This window comes from Nipponia nippon, unplaced genomic scaffold (genome assembly GCF_047370975.1).
Source record: "Nipponia nippon isolate SJK-2023a ecotype South Korea unplaced genomic scaffold, ASM4737097v1 scaffold_2, whole genome shotgun sequence".
Lineage (NCBI taxonomy): Eukaryota > Metazoa > Chordata > Aves > Pelecaniformes > Threskiornithidae > Nipponia > Nipponia nippon.
The window spans coordinates 89,197,498-89,210,847 of NW_028262336.1; the positions used below are offsets into that span (position 1 = coordinate 89,197,498).

The 13,350-nt window shown below is 34.8% G+C and overlaps 1 long non-coding RNA gene across 1 annotated transcript in view; it reads right to left on the reverse strand.

Moving 5' to 3' along the window:
* Positions 1-7,562: 7,562 nt before the first annotated feature.
* The window catches only part of LOC148055870 (uncharacterized), an 89,901-nt gene continuing 84,113 nt past the window's right edge, over positions 7,563-13,350 (reverse strand). Inside the window, exon 3 of the long non-coding RNA XR_015704730.1 lies at positions 7,563-13,063. This is a non-coding gene — a long non-coding RNA (uncharacterized LOC148055870). The remainder of the gene's footprint in view (positions 13,064-13,350) is intronic.

Genomic DNA, 13,350 nt, shown 5'->3' on the forward strand with positions numbered 1-13,350 from the left:
ACTGAATGTGCAAAAAACACTCAGCATACTTTATTTTGGACCTGTGCTATAGAAATTTTATGAGGTAGACATGTTTCATAATCTTGGCTCTGGCAGCTGACAGACAGTCTATTGCTGTCAATGACTACTAACTTGAAGAGGAGAGAATGAAAATCTAATTATAGGACATACAGGATTTTTTGACTTTTGCTCTTTGTAACAGCAGAACTGCCTGTTTGGGTCTTTTCAACTTACCACAACTTATATCCCAAAGCCAAAATCCACTTTGAATAGTCAATACTTCTGAAACATCTTGCATACTGCTTCTCTGTTTGGCCAAGGCAAATCTAGAGTTTTTCTGGGGTTTGTTTTGTTTTTTTACTTTATTTTTTTCCAGAGTAGGATCACATTCAAATCCAGGTATTTTGACAACTGTAATAATTGCTAGATGTTTCTAATGAAATAATTAATGGACATAGGGTTTACTAGAAAACATATATAAGTACAACTGTGATCTTAGTTATTTTAGGAAAGATCCTCTCTACTTGCACGCTTAATGTGCAGTAATAGAAAGTGTCTTTCAGTAGGTGCCATAAACACTTGGACATTATTTAAAAGTCTGTAAGTGTAGTGGTCTGTGTGTAGTCAAAGTTATCGTTAAATTTAGGCAGCCACAGAGACAACTTTCTCAAAAACATGAGTAACAAATTAAGTAAAATCACAAATAAAATAAGAAATTAATGAGGACAGGTAGTCCAATTATTACACATGAAATGTTATGCTTTCTAGGGTATGCATACTTGTGTTGCTTATGGCAGGGGTGGGGAGGGAGGAAGAAAAAGTAAAGAAACCTGCATTTTTCTTCCTGGGAGGTATTACAGAAGAACAAGTGAAGCATAAAGTATTCATGCTGTAGGAGCCACATACTGTGGCAAGGCACAGAGAATTCTTAATTGATTGAAGTAAGCAGCAGGCTAAAACAGTTAAAAAGCACAGCTTTTTCCATTTAGCTCATGTTTTTCTGCCTTTTTAAAGGCATCTGAATTTTCTTTAAGTACATAACAAAAAACTGCCAAAACCTTATTTCATGCTGCATTTGTAAATGACTCCTTTAAGGCCAGAAGTGAGTAGTTACTTGTTAGCAGAAATCTCATTTAGCTGTCAGTAGAAAGGTATCCTAAGAGCATCTAATAAAGTAATAAATAATATTGAATACAGTGTTTAGAGCTTCTGCATATAAAATAAGATTGAATCAGGCACAATGCTTAGTAATCAAGCACTCAGTACCTTTTCAGAAGTTTACAAATGGGTTTAAAAGAGAAAAATCTACGTATTCTATAAGTCAAAGAAAAATTATGTAGACTATTATGAAATTATGGAAAATAAAGATTTTCTCATAAGTTTTTGCAGAGACTTCTTCATATTACGTATTAAAGGCATGTCCTTAAAGAGTGAAGTTGTCTAATGTAATTATAGCATTGTATATGTTATTCAAAAACACTGTTTCATTTGCATTATTTTAGGTACCAGGTTTGTATCATTATTGATTTATTTTCATTATTATTTTAAGTGTCAAAATATGTCTTTTAGCCCAACAATTTTGAAAGAGGTAATGTTACAACTTTTTTGTCCAGCTAAGGTTCACCTTATTTAGTGTAAGATGCCTTTAGTGTAAATGTAAGCATCTGTCACCCTCCTTTCTGGTCAATAAAAAGAATAATCCAAAATTTTCTGGGTGGCTACTGCTTTCTTCTTGCAAAGGTGTTTTAAGTCGATGCTTGCTGGGGAAACTTTTCCATGTGTCTCTGCATATGATAACGATCCCTGTGTTGACCATAGCACAGTGAAAATTCACTCCAGTCCCCCAGATTCCCAAATCTAATCAAGGATGCAGGCTGATTTAGGGTTTCTTTGAATTACTTTTGCTGATTTTTTTGTGTGAGATAAATAGTGTACCTCATGCTTGTCGCGTTTACCTCATCATTTTGAGCAGCTGGTTACTCTTAAAATGAAAACACACACACACACAGATATATATACACATAGAAAGAAAATGACTAAATTATAGATTACAGAATTAGCAAATTACAAATCTCCATAAAGCACAAGCATAGTTTATTTGACATCAATCTCTTTTGTCACTATCCCTTGAGATTTTTCTCTGTCATGGAAGGCAAAGAGACAATTCAGTAATACTGTGTCCTTTGAGCTTTACTTGAACACCTAAATCATCCCCTTTTATAGATTTCTATTACATTTCAAGGACAGAGGGACATTCCAGTTGCTGCTAAGTGTGAATGAAAAAAATCAAACGACAATAAAGGAGAGGGAATAAATCTTCCAGCCCGGAATACATGATTGTTAAGTTTGTATAGAATGAGAGTATAATGCATCTTTCAAATGCCTAGTTATATCAAAAATTTGTAAAAATCTATACTTTTCAAAACAATTAATTTTAGCTCAAATGAAACCAATCTAAAACTAGGTTGAAACTTAGGAAAAACCAAAAATGATTTTATTTTGTCGAATTTGCTGGCTCCTTTGGTTTAACATTTTTTTATCTGACTATCAGTTGAATTTTAAATGGAAAATGCTGATTTGGGGCAATATATAAGTCTTGGAACATAGCATTTCTATATTCAGTGTTTGAAATGAAGCATATCAACATTTATTTCAGTCCTTTTCTTCAAAATCATGAATAGTTTCATTCTTCCAAAATAGCAAGGTTCAGACTATTTGTTACTCATGAAGATAATTTTACCCAGCAGTAGGTTTGTGATTATTCCAGGACAGCACAGGAACACAGTTGAAACTTCAAGCTTTCATGGCACAAGAAGATGACTTTATATCCACCTCTACCATTTACCTGTAGAGTCAGAGTCTCATCCAATTTCTGATCTTGTGAAACAAACATCTTCTTCTCTAGTTCTGTTTAATACAGACGAACGCTATTGATTTTTTTTATATATGTTTTTTCCTGATCTTTTTCCTTGAATATATTATTCCTCTCTGCACCATTTCCCCTTATCTCTTTTGTGATGTGTAATAAAAACATGCTTTCAGTTTCATAGCTCTTCAAAATTATTCTTATACCACATAGGGTCTATTATTGAGATTTCACCTCCTGCTCCCAGTTGGTTGGTCATGGTCAGCCTCAATCATCTACTAGTCAAATTATAAAATAAGTATCTATTAGATTTCTCTTTTGTTATTTGCTTAAACTTAGGAGGAAGTATCTCATTATCCTCCTTCAAATTTCTGCCTAAAGCCTTCCTTTGCCTTGATGCCTATAATAAATACGTCAACATTCAGATTTCTAGTAAACTGATAACATTGACTTTCATAATGTCTTCTTTTACTATTTACTCCCTTCCTATCTATTTCTATCTCTGACACAGTCCTAGGTCAGAGAGTTAACAGCTTTTGTTTTGTGTCTATAAAGGATTTTTCATAAAATTTTTCATTCTTTTTGTAGAAAGATATTTATTTCAAGGAAATCAAGTTTAATCCATAACGACAGTTTTCATACTTTCATTCTCTATTCCTTCTCCTCTCTACTCCATTTTTCCCCTTCTCCACTACCCTGCTAAAATGTTATCATTTAAAGATAAGTCGTTATATATAAAGTTTATCTATATAGCAAGTCTGCAATACCAAAAACCTCTTTAAAAAATATTACTTTTCATCTAGAAAACATTATGTGTGTCAGTAGCTCATTTTAGGTAAGAAAAAACAAAATTGAAAAAGAAAGAATTAGCATTTAATGTACTGTAGGTAAAATGCCACTTACCTGAGTTATCATGTGATCCTCTCAGCTGAAAGCTGAGCTGAAGCATTAAATATGTTAATAAACTGCATGAATAAATGTGGATATGACTGTTTTCACAATATTTTGAGGCCTTTCTCTTTCATATTGACAGGAATATCTGTGAATTTCTACACCATTTTATCATCCCTTTTCCCACTATTTTTTTAAAGCTGAAAACCTCTAAACAAAATTTTCAGGTTGTTACAGCATGTAAGTATGGGTCTGGATTTCTTTCAAGTTTGTATATGAGGTGCCTCATGTTCTTTCTGAGCCTTATTTTTTATTCTTCTTTGACAGCATTACACAGCAAAAGTCTTGGGACATGGGAGGAGACAGTGCATCTCGTCCGATTCTGTTATCAGACATAAATCCTTGTACAGAGACAAACTGAAGCAATCCTGAGAAGTGGGAAAGGAGGAAGATGCCTAAATTTTGTACAGGTAGCTGAACCTTCAAGTTGTTTGGCAGATCACAATCCCTCTTGGAACATTAGCTGAATTTGTTTGTTCAATCTAATGTGTAAGCTAAACACAGAATCATAGAATCATAGAGCAGCCCAGGTTGGAAGGGACCTTGAAATATCATCTGGTCCAACCTTTTGTGGGAAAGGGAGCTTAGCTGAGATGATCTAGCACTCTGTCCAATCACATCTTGAAAACCTTCAGGGATGGGGACTCTACCATGACCCTGGGGAGGTTGTTCCAGTGAATAATTGTTCTCACTGTAAAAAAATTCTTTCTTGTTTAAAGACAAAACCTCTCCTCGTGCAACTTGTACCAGTTGCCTCTTGTATTGTCTGTGACTCCTTGTGAAGAGAGAGCCTCTGTCCTCTTTGTAGTCACCTTTTAAGTACTGGAATACTGTGATGAGGTCCTCATTGAGCCTTCTCTTCTCCAGGGAGAAAAAACCTAACTCCTTCAGTCTTTCCCCATAGGGAGGTTCTCCAGCCCTTTGATTATCTTAGTGGAAACATGAAACTATTCACACTACCAAACTATAGACACCTATATACTTGCTGATCTCCCTAGGGTTCCCATTTAGTCACCAAAAAAGAGAGATGGATATTGCCCCAGAGAGCACTTCAGAGGCTAATGAGGCTCATATCCTGAATTGCCTTCTGAAACTGCTGCTTTCTTGCTATATGCATGTACATGGGAGATTCAAGCAAAATTACCATGATCCCCTAGATCCTCTCTTGCTCCTTTCCAAGTTCTTCTATTTAATGCCTGTTAATGTTTTAACTCCTTGCTGTTATGCTGAAGACCCATCATAAAACTAATCTATGACTCAGATGCCTCAGAAATTGCTGCCTGAGAAGGGAGGAATGGAACAGGAAATTCATTTGCAAGCAGAAAAAGAGAAAAAAAGTAAAAACTGGAAAGCATGGTGCTGCCAAAATGGTCACTGTAGCTGGAGCTCTCCAGAAATGAAAAAGATACTGACAAGAGATTTAAGAAAAGATATTTATTTTTGTAAAGGCAATTGAAATTATTGAACAGTTGACTGAAAGACACATATTTCTAGACATATATGCATAAATATTTATGTATATGTGTAAATACATACATACATACATACATACATATAAACAATGTAAGAAGCTATCAGAGTGTACTAAAGAAAATTTGAAAGCATTGTACTTGAAGAAATAGATTGATTTCATATATACATTTTTAAAAAGAAAGGGGCAAAAGACTGAAGCATTAGAAAAAATGAAACTCTTAATTCGAGCTGACAGTTTTGGAGGGCTTGTGGAAAACGTGGCCCAAATCACCTCAGCACACCTAGCTTGAGTGTCTACATATTGATTGTCTAGTTTCAACTAGCTGCCTAGGATACTCTTCTAGTAAATGGAGACAGGTATTTTAAGACAGATGGCACGACTCACATTTTAGAAACTTATATGAATGCGATCCCCAGTTCAAAATTTTGTTTGCAGATCACTGTGATTTAAGACCATTGCTTCAAGTCCAAGATATCCATAATCTACATGATATAACAGCAAAAACTAAAACTGTTAAATGAAGAGCCCAATTCAGAATCCAATTCAAGTATTTAGTACTACAAACGAGTAGTATGATTTTCCAGAAGCTGATTGGCCTCTACAGACAATAAAACTTGTCACTGTTACTTTTAATCTCTTATTTTCTTAGGGTTTTTCTTTCACAGACAAATAATTCATGGAAACTTGGACAGTTTTTCTATCTTTCAGCTAAAATTTAGGAAATTCAGATAAATTTCCTAACTAAAATTAAGCTATTTCAATATTCCAAAGGTACCTAAGCCTAGCGTTTAAGGAACATTTCCTGATCTGAGATATCTAACTTCACTTCTATAACAAACTGTTATACTGTATATAAACATATAACATGTATATAAACAATATAACTGTTAAACTGTATATAAATTTGTTATACAACAAATACTTAGGTATTCAGTGATTCAGTTGTATGTAATCTCATCAAAATGAAGAAACTGAAGGTCTATTCTAAGCTTATTACAGTGAAGTTCTACTTAGCTTTGTACAAGAAAAAAAAATCTTATTTTTTATTAAAATATATGAGTATTCCATAAAGATACGCTTATACGGATTGCATGTTTGCTTCTATATTAACATTAACTATATACAAAAAAAGAGGAATGAGGCCATAAAACACATCCTAGTGAGTACAGTAACAAAACTGTCCTGCAAATAAATTGGGGCACAGCAGGAAGGACTCTGTGTGTAAGCAGCAGGCTCTTAAAATTGATCATCTGTCTTGCTGAAAGTTAATGGAGCTCTCTCAATATAGAAACAATATAGTCAATCATGCTTCATAGTATAATTAACTACTGACTAAAGTTGGAATGAGTTGAAAATATTTCATGGATGTAGCAGAAAGACTAGCAGAGTTGATGATCTTCCTGGTTTTGTAACACCAGTGGGAGATGTTGAATGTCTGTATTAAGATACTGTGTACCTAAGCAGGATACAGTGTTAAATTATTTTTACACTGTTATGGAATTTGAAAATGTAATTCTGACTTCTACATATGTTGGTATTACTGGAATTTCAAATCATATATTATATCAGGGATGTTTGTAAAATCCATGTCTGATTTTTAATTGTGTTACTTAGTCATGATGAGTAAATATAATCCTTCAGAAGTGCCATTCAAATTATTGATAGTCTACCTCATGATAATTTAGAAACACAGGTGTCAGCATGTCTGCATAAAATCAAACAACAAGTAATAATCATGAGCTGTACTTGAATGAATATAGCTACAATTAAATTTAAAAATAATCTAAGACAGTGAATGGTAAACTGTTTTGATGACATATGCAAAGAAATGGGACTTCATCCTGGAAGCATCAAGTGCCACTGAAAGAAGCATCGAGTCCAGGAGGAGAAAATTATGAAGTCACTCCTTTCAGCAGGTGTCATGAAGTCATTCCAAACATGTAGAAAAGATGTTTCACTACTGTTAACTGGATGAAAGCCAGGCTAAACCTGATAACATAAATCATACCTATATGTTTCTAAGTAAACAATAGTTGAGTGGCAACCACTTTTGAGTCACTGTTGATAATAACAGCAGTTTTGGAAATTACATAGCAAGTTTTAAGGGTCATCTCTTGACCTGGTTTCCCAAGGATTAGTAGTAAAGGTTTATTTTATTTCATTTTATTTTATTTTATTTTATTTTATTTTATTTTATTTTATTTTATTTTATTTTATTATTTTATTTTATTTATTTTATTTTTATTTTACTTTTTAAGTAGCATGGGACAATGTTGTCAAGATCCAGAGTGCTGAGATAGTGATAAATGTTATTACAAGAGTCCAGGGCAAGGACAACCAATAGACCAGAAAACAGGAGGCTGCATCAGTTTTCTCAGTTTCAGTGTTTAACGGCAGGGCTAATAACACAGATATCAGTTAAAAATGCTGAGCATTAAGAATAATTAGAAAGGCTAGCCCAGACAAATTGCTGGTAATGCACTGGAAGAACGTTAAGCTTTAATCAGGAGCCAGTAAGGCAATAGTGGTTTTCATTTCATTGCATTAAGGTCTGTCTTTTGTTCTTCTGGTAAGAAGCAAAACTGAAAGACAGGCTTAGAAAATTCTATTGTAATATGATGTACCTGAGGTACTATCCTTGTAGTGGCACATACTCCTAAGCTATGTGTGAATCATCAACATTACATAGTGTATTGGTTGATTAGCCATGAAAATGTGAGTGAATTTGAAGTTTACTGAAGTAGTTTAATGTATTTTCTAAGATATTTTTTCTTGTTCTAGAAATAGTGAGTGGTCTGATCGTCTCACTTCACACGCCCGTGACTGAAGTAGGCAAAGATATTTGTTTTGTAACATCAACTAATTACAGCTATGCATCATAGCTTTACAATAAGAAGGAAACAATGACAGGGAAAAACCCTTATCAGCGGGCAGATTGCACTGTAGAAGACTTGAAGAGCTCAAAACAAAATATAGGTTAAGGTATGATACAGAAGTGTGTTTCTGACATATAAGGATTATATAGTATGCAGTCATCCTCATGTTGAGAACCAAATAGCTGAGACCGAATATCTAAGAAAGTAGGAAAAAAAGCTATCTGAAGGCATGACAATATCTGCAAAGGTGATCACAGCATGACAGATTATTTTATCTATATTTTTTTCTAGAATAGTATTCTTTAAGCTCTTTTGATTATTGAGTCCTACAAACTTCCCAATGGAAAAGCAAATTTAAGCCATTTGAAAATATATTGTTCTTTCAGTTATAGACACTTACAGATCCATAAAAAGATGGCACAGACCCTCAAAAGGTCACATTTCATACATTGACTACCACTGCATAAAGCATTCTTTTTTGTATGACTTCAGAAAAAGAGACATTAGATGAGAAAAAACTAAAGATGTCTAATCCAATGTCGGAATCTTAGAGAAGCTTCTAGTGTTCATCTTTAAAGCAGATTTTATTCTTGGAGTAAGGTTTATTTTATGAATGGTAATAGAAATTGTTTTATTGACCAGGAAAAAGTGCTTGATAATGTATATAAACAAATCTTTCAAGACACGGTATGAGTTTTATTCTGTAGTTAAGGACAAGTAAATATATTCTAGTTTTTGGCAGTTTTCTTGTTCATTCATTCCTCCTGATGATCTTGACACACATATTCTTGCAATGACTTCTTAAATTTGTAATTTCTCTGCTAACATGAAAGTGTAAGTCAGAGCCTTTGGAAGTTTCCAAAGGACATAAGGAAGGCATAGACCTCTGAGAGGATATGTGAGAGAGAAGTCCTAGCATTTAAATTACCTTTCCTTGACTTGAAAAAGAAAAGGAGAAAAAAACCCAACAACTTTACGTATCATTGCCATTAATAAATAGCATGTTGTAAAATAATATCTGGAGGGGGCTTTGGATTTTAAGACCATCACAAAGAACTTTTAGGTTTCCAATAACAAAAATCGGTGTCTGAAATTTAGAAAAAACATTTTCTTTCACTTTACTCTAATTTTCTTCATTTTTAAAATAAAAATTTTAACTCATGAACCAGCAAGGCCAAAGCATGCAAACTGAAGTTTCTTCTTTTTTCCTTTAATGACTTGTATTTCAAGTTTAAATGGCTTTGTGTGGCACTTGCTGAAATCACGGAGGGTCTTCTTATTGACTTCACTGAACAATGTTTGGGCCTTGAATTAGAATAAAAAAGTAAAAGTGACAGTATATTATAGTAACAACCATTGTATGAAAAAAAAAAAGAAAAGATTTTTCTGTCAAGGTAGAGCAGAGAAAATTATAAAGGCTCTTTTAGAGAAAAATCAGTGCTTTATTTACCTAACTCTTTCATTTCCTTCTGTTTGTACAAGCATATTGCATATGTTCTCTAAGTCTGCATATGTGTAGTATGAGACTAATTATGTCCTTGCATTAAGTAACCTAAAAATCAGTATGATGACCTTAAGCGTGTAAATACCAATACATATCTTATGATGAATGCTGTTTATGTAATAGTTTGCCTTGAAATGTGGAACTTCAGTTATACAGATTCCTAGGTCATTTAAAATATGCAATTCTGTCAATAATTATAATTTTAATTTCACCACCCCTGAGGCAGTGATTTCTTTCAATTCCACACCATACTTTTTTGTGCTTTAAGGTACTGGATTTGCATTAGAATTATTAAAAGGGATTAGAAAATTATTCAGAAGCATATTAAGGAAAGTATAAAGTTTTTAAAACCCTTTCATACTGAAGTCAACTAAAGCATGTAAAGCTCTAAAATTTGAGTGACAGTGCAGTAACAAATGTGGAATATATAACAGGAGGGCTCTTCCACAGCTAAGCGAATGTTGTGGTTTAACCCCAGCTGGCAGGTCAACCCCACACAGATGCTTGCTCATTCCCCCCTAGTGGGATGGGGAGAATATAGCAAGGGTAAAAGTGAGAAAACTCGTGGGTAGAGATAAAGACAGTTTCATAGGTAAAGCAAAAGCCATGCTCACAAGCAAAGCAAAGCAAGGAATTCAATCACTACTTTCCATCGGCAGGCAGGTGTTCAGCCTTCTCAAGGAAAACAGGGCTCCATCATGCATAACAGTTACTTGGGAAGACAAATGCTATAACTCTGAACGTCCCCCCTTCCTTCTTCTTTCCCCAGCTTTTTATTGCTGAACATGGTGTCATATGATGTGGAATATCCCTTTGATTGGTTGGGGTCAACTCTCCTGGCTGTGTCTCCTCCCAGCTTCTTGTGCACCTCCAGTGTACTCATTGGTGGGGTGGTGTGAGAAGGAAAAAAGGCCTTGACTCTGTTCAAGCACTGCTCAGCAATAATGAAAACATTCCTGTATTATCAACATTATTTTCAGCACAAATCCAAAACATAACCCCATACTAGCTACTGTGAAGAAAACTAACTCTATCCCAGCCAAAACCAGCACAGGTTGTTCCTGGGGAACTACTTTTTTCATCCTGCAGAAAATGCCATTGGAGCATAAATGATCTGCAGAAGAAGCTATGGATGCTTGAACCCACTTAAGTACAAGGCCACCTTTATGTGCTAACTGTGGATTTACATGATTCATTTGAGGTGTTCAAGTAGTATCTTTTAAAAATTAATATCACAGACAAATTACTTAAAATAGCCGTGATTACGTAATAAATCTGGACACAACAGACTTTGTGAAGTGAAACTAGTTTATTAATGACTATTCATTCATAAGTGCATGATTACAGCCTACAAAGTGCATGGTGATAGTATGAAAATTCTGTCAAATGTCTTTTTAACTATAACTGACTGTCTGTCTTCTTAATCATAAGCACCTATTTATGAAATTATCATAAGTTTCCTCCAAAATGTACATTGGTTGTGCAAACTAGTCACACATCTTGGCAGGAAGAATGAGTTTGGTCTTTGGTCTTCATATTTATTCTTCAGAACACACCTAAGACACCATAATGAATATATCCCTCACCATGGCCTGCCTTCAAATGTAAAAGTCATTAATCTGGGGAAAAAAAGTCAATCAACACAAATGAAATTCAGACAAAACAGACTGTAGCCTACAGGTGGCAAATCACTGCAACTGTGAGGGAAATGAGAAAAGAAAAGTGATATACAGCTGTTCAAGACAGGTCATTTTGTAAACACACAACGCCAGAACTCAGCATCTTCTCTCAAGTGCAACAGATGTTCTAATGTTAGAAAAAGGCATTTGAGTGTAACAAGCTCGATTGTCTCACAGTTGACTAGAAGAAGAGTTCTAGGAGTTTGTGTTAGTTTTCAGACATAAGCATCTGATGCCAGCTGAGACATCCTACAGTATCCAAGATTTCTGTATGACTAACTGTGATGACTCAGTATTGGTGGAAATCTGAGACTCTCCCAAGTGGCAGCTAAAGGATACCCTGTAGCATATACAGTTTCTTTAGATGCCTAAGCTCAAGTGACTGAATCACATTGTGATATCCAATCATCTCAGTGGCAAGAGATACTGTTTTTCCTAGCAGAGGATGAGGGGAGACAAAGTCTCTGCTTGTGGTGTGGAGCGGGTTTCATATGCCAGGAAAAGAAGAAACTGAACACACAGTGTGTGACTATTCACTCCTTGGAACAAACCTCCCCACTTTGTCTGTGCTAAGAATTTGGAAAGCGATAGGTTTGTTTACCCAAGGTGTTACCAGGGCCTCTGTGGTGTTGTATACTGTGCTGTGGAGGTGAGAGACAGGACAGGTACGTAGGATCTTCACACAGATACCAGAGCCTTGGCATACTTTCTGGCATAGCCAAACTGTATTACATACTTCGTCATTCATAAAATTAATTGAAAGCTCTTTTACAGGACAGAATGTTTCTGTGCAGCAACATTCTTATTCCTCTGTGGCCAAAAAGAATCAGTTAAACTAGCCTTGACACCTACTTCTTCCACTTTAACATAAATTGAGTATACTAACACGGAGGAGAATAGTGTGATTGTGGTTTAGTTCACATATATACATATATGTATATATATGACAATTTGCTTAATTGGAAAGCTCTTTTTTTAGGAAATTCTACAACCTAAAATATGAATAATTCAAAAATATTATCCAGGAAAGTAAGAATCTGATGTAGAATGTCTGGCAGTAAAATGTTATTAACATCTACAGAAAAATGAAACACCCAAACATACTACTTTTAAAATCACCAGTGTAATATATTTCTTTGCTTCCTCTTATCCTAGTTCCAAATTATGTTGTTACTTTTTGCCATTTTATTCTGTGTTTGAAATCTCTTCATTCCCATTCTGTGCATTTACCTCATTCTCCTTTTGTCACCCATATACAGCTTTTTCATAGAAAAACAGGACAACAGCATGCCTGTACCATGTTGCTGCCAGCTGGCTGGGAAGGTTCAAAGACAGCTTCAAAGGACTAGGGAGGGTTTTGTTTTGTTTTGCTTTGCTTTGTTTTGTTTTGAAGCACCTCCAGATTGTTTTATTGCAGCAGAAAAACAGTAGGCTTCCTCTGTGTACAAAACAGCCAGTTGCCGAATATACAGAATTGTGTCTGCAGACATGGTGGGCCTTACACCATTTTCTTATGCATGTAGCTGCTGACTTCAGCAGAATTTTTCCTGACTTAGCTAAGTGTAGCTGAAAGCATATTCCAGCCCAGTGAGCTTATGAAGCATCTAAGGAAAGAAATGCAGGTGTCTAATATTCTCACAGTTGATAAAGTCTTTCTTCTCTTTCTTCATTTTCTCTCTTTGTCCCCTTTGTTCTCTCCCATCTCCGTGATCACTGTGATTAAGAAAAATTTTATTTAGGCTTTTCATTGATGTAGCTTAACAGCATCTCTTTCCAATAAGAAATTTTGTCTGGATTCGGCGTTCAATCTCATAATGCTGTGACAGTAAGGATTATTAATAACAATTCTTCAGCAAGTCTTGATCTAAGACTGCCATCTTGAACAATCAATCATGAAAGAAATATGTTAGCGGGAAATAAGTTTTGAATATACATTAATTTGAAAAGACTACTTTGATCAATATTCAATTTAGACATTTCACACTGAAATTATTTTATGG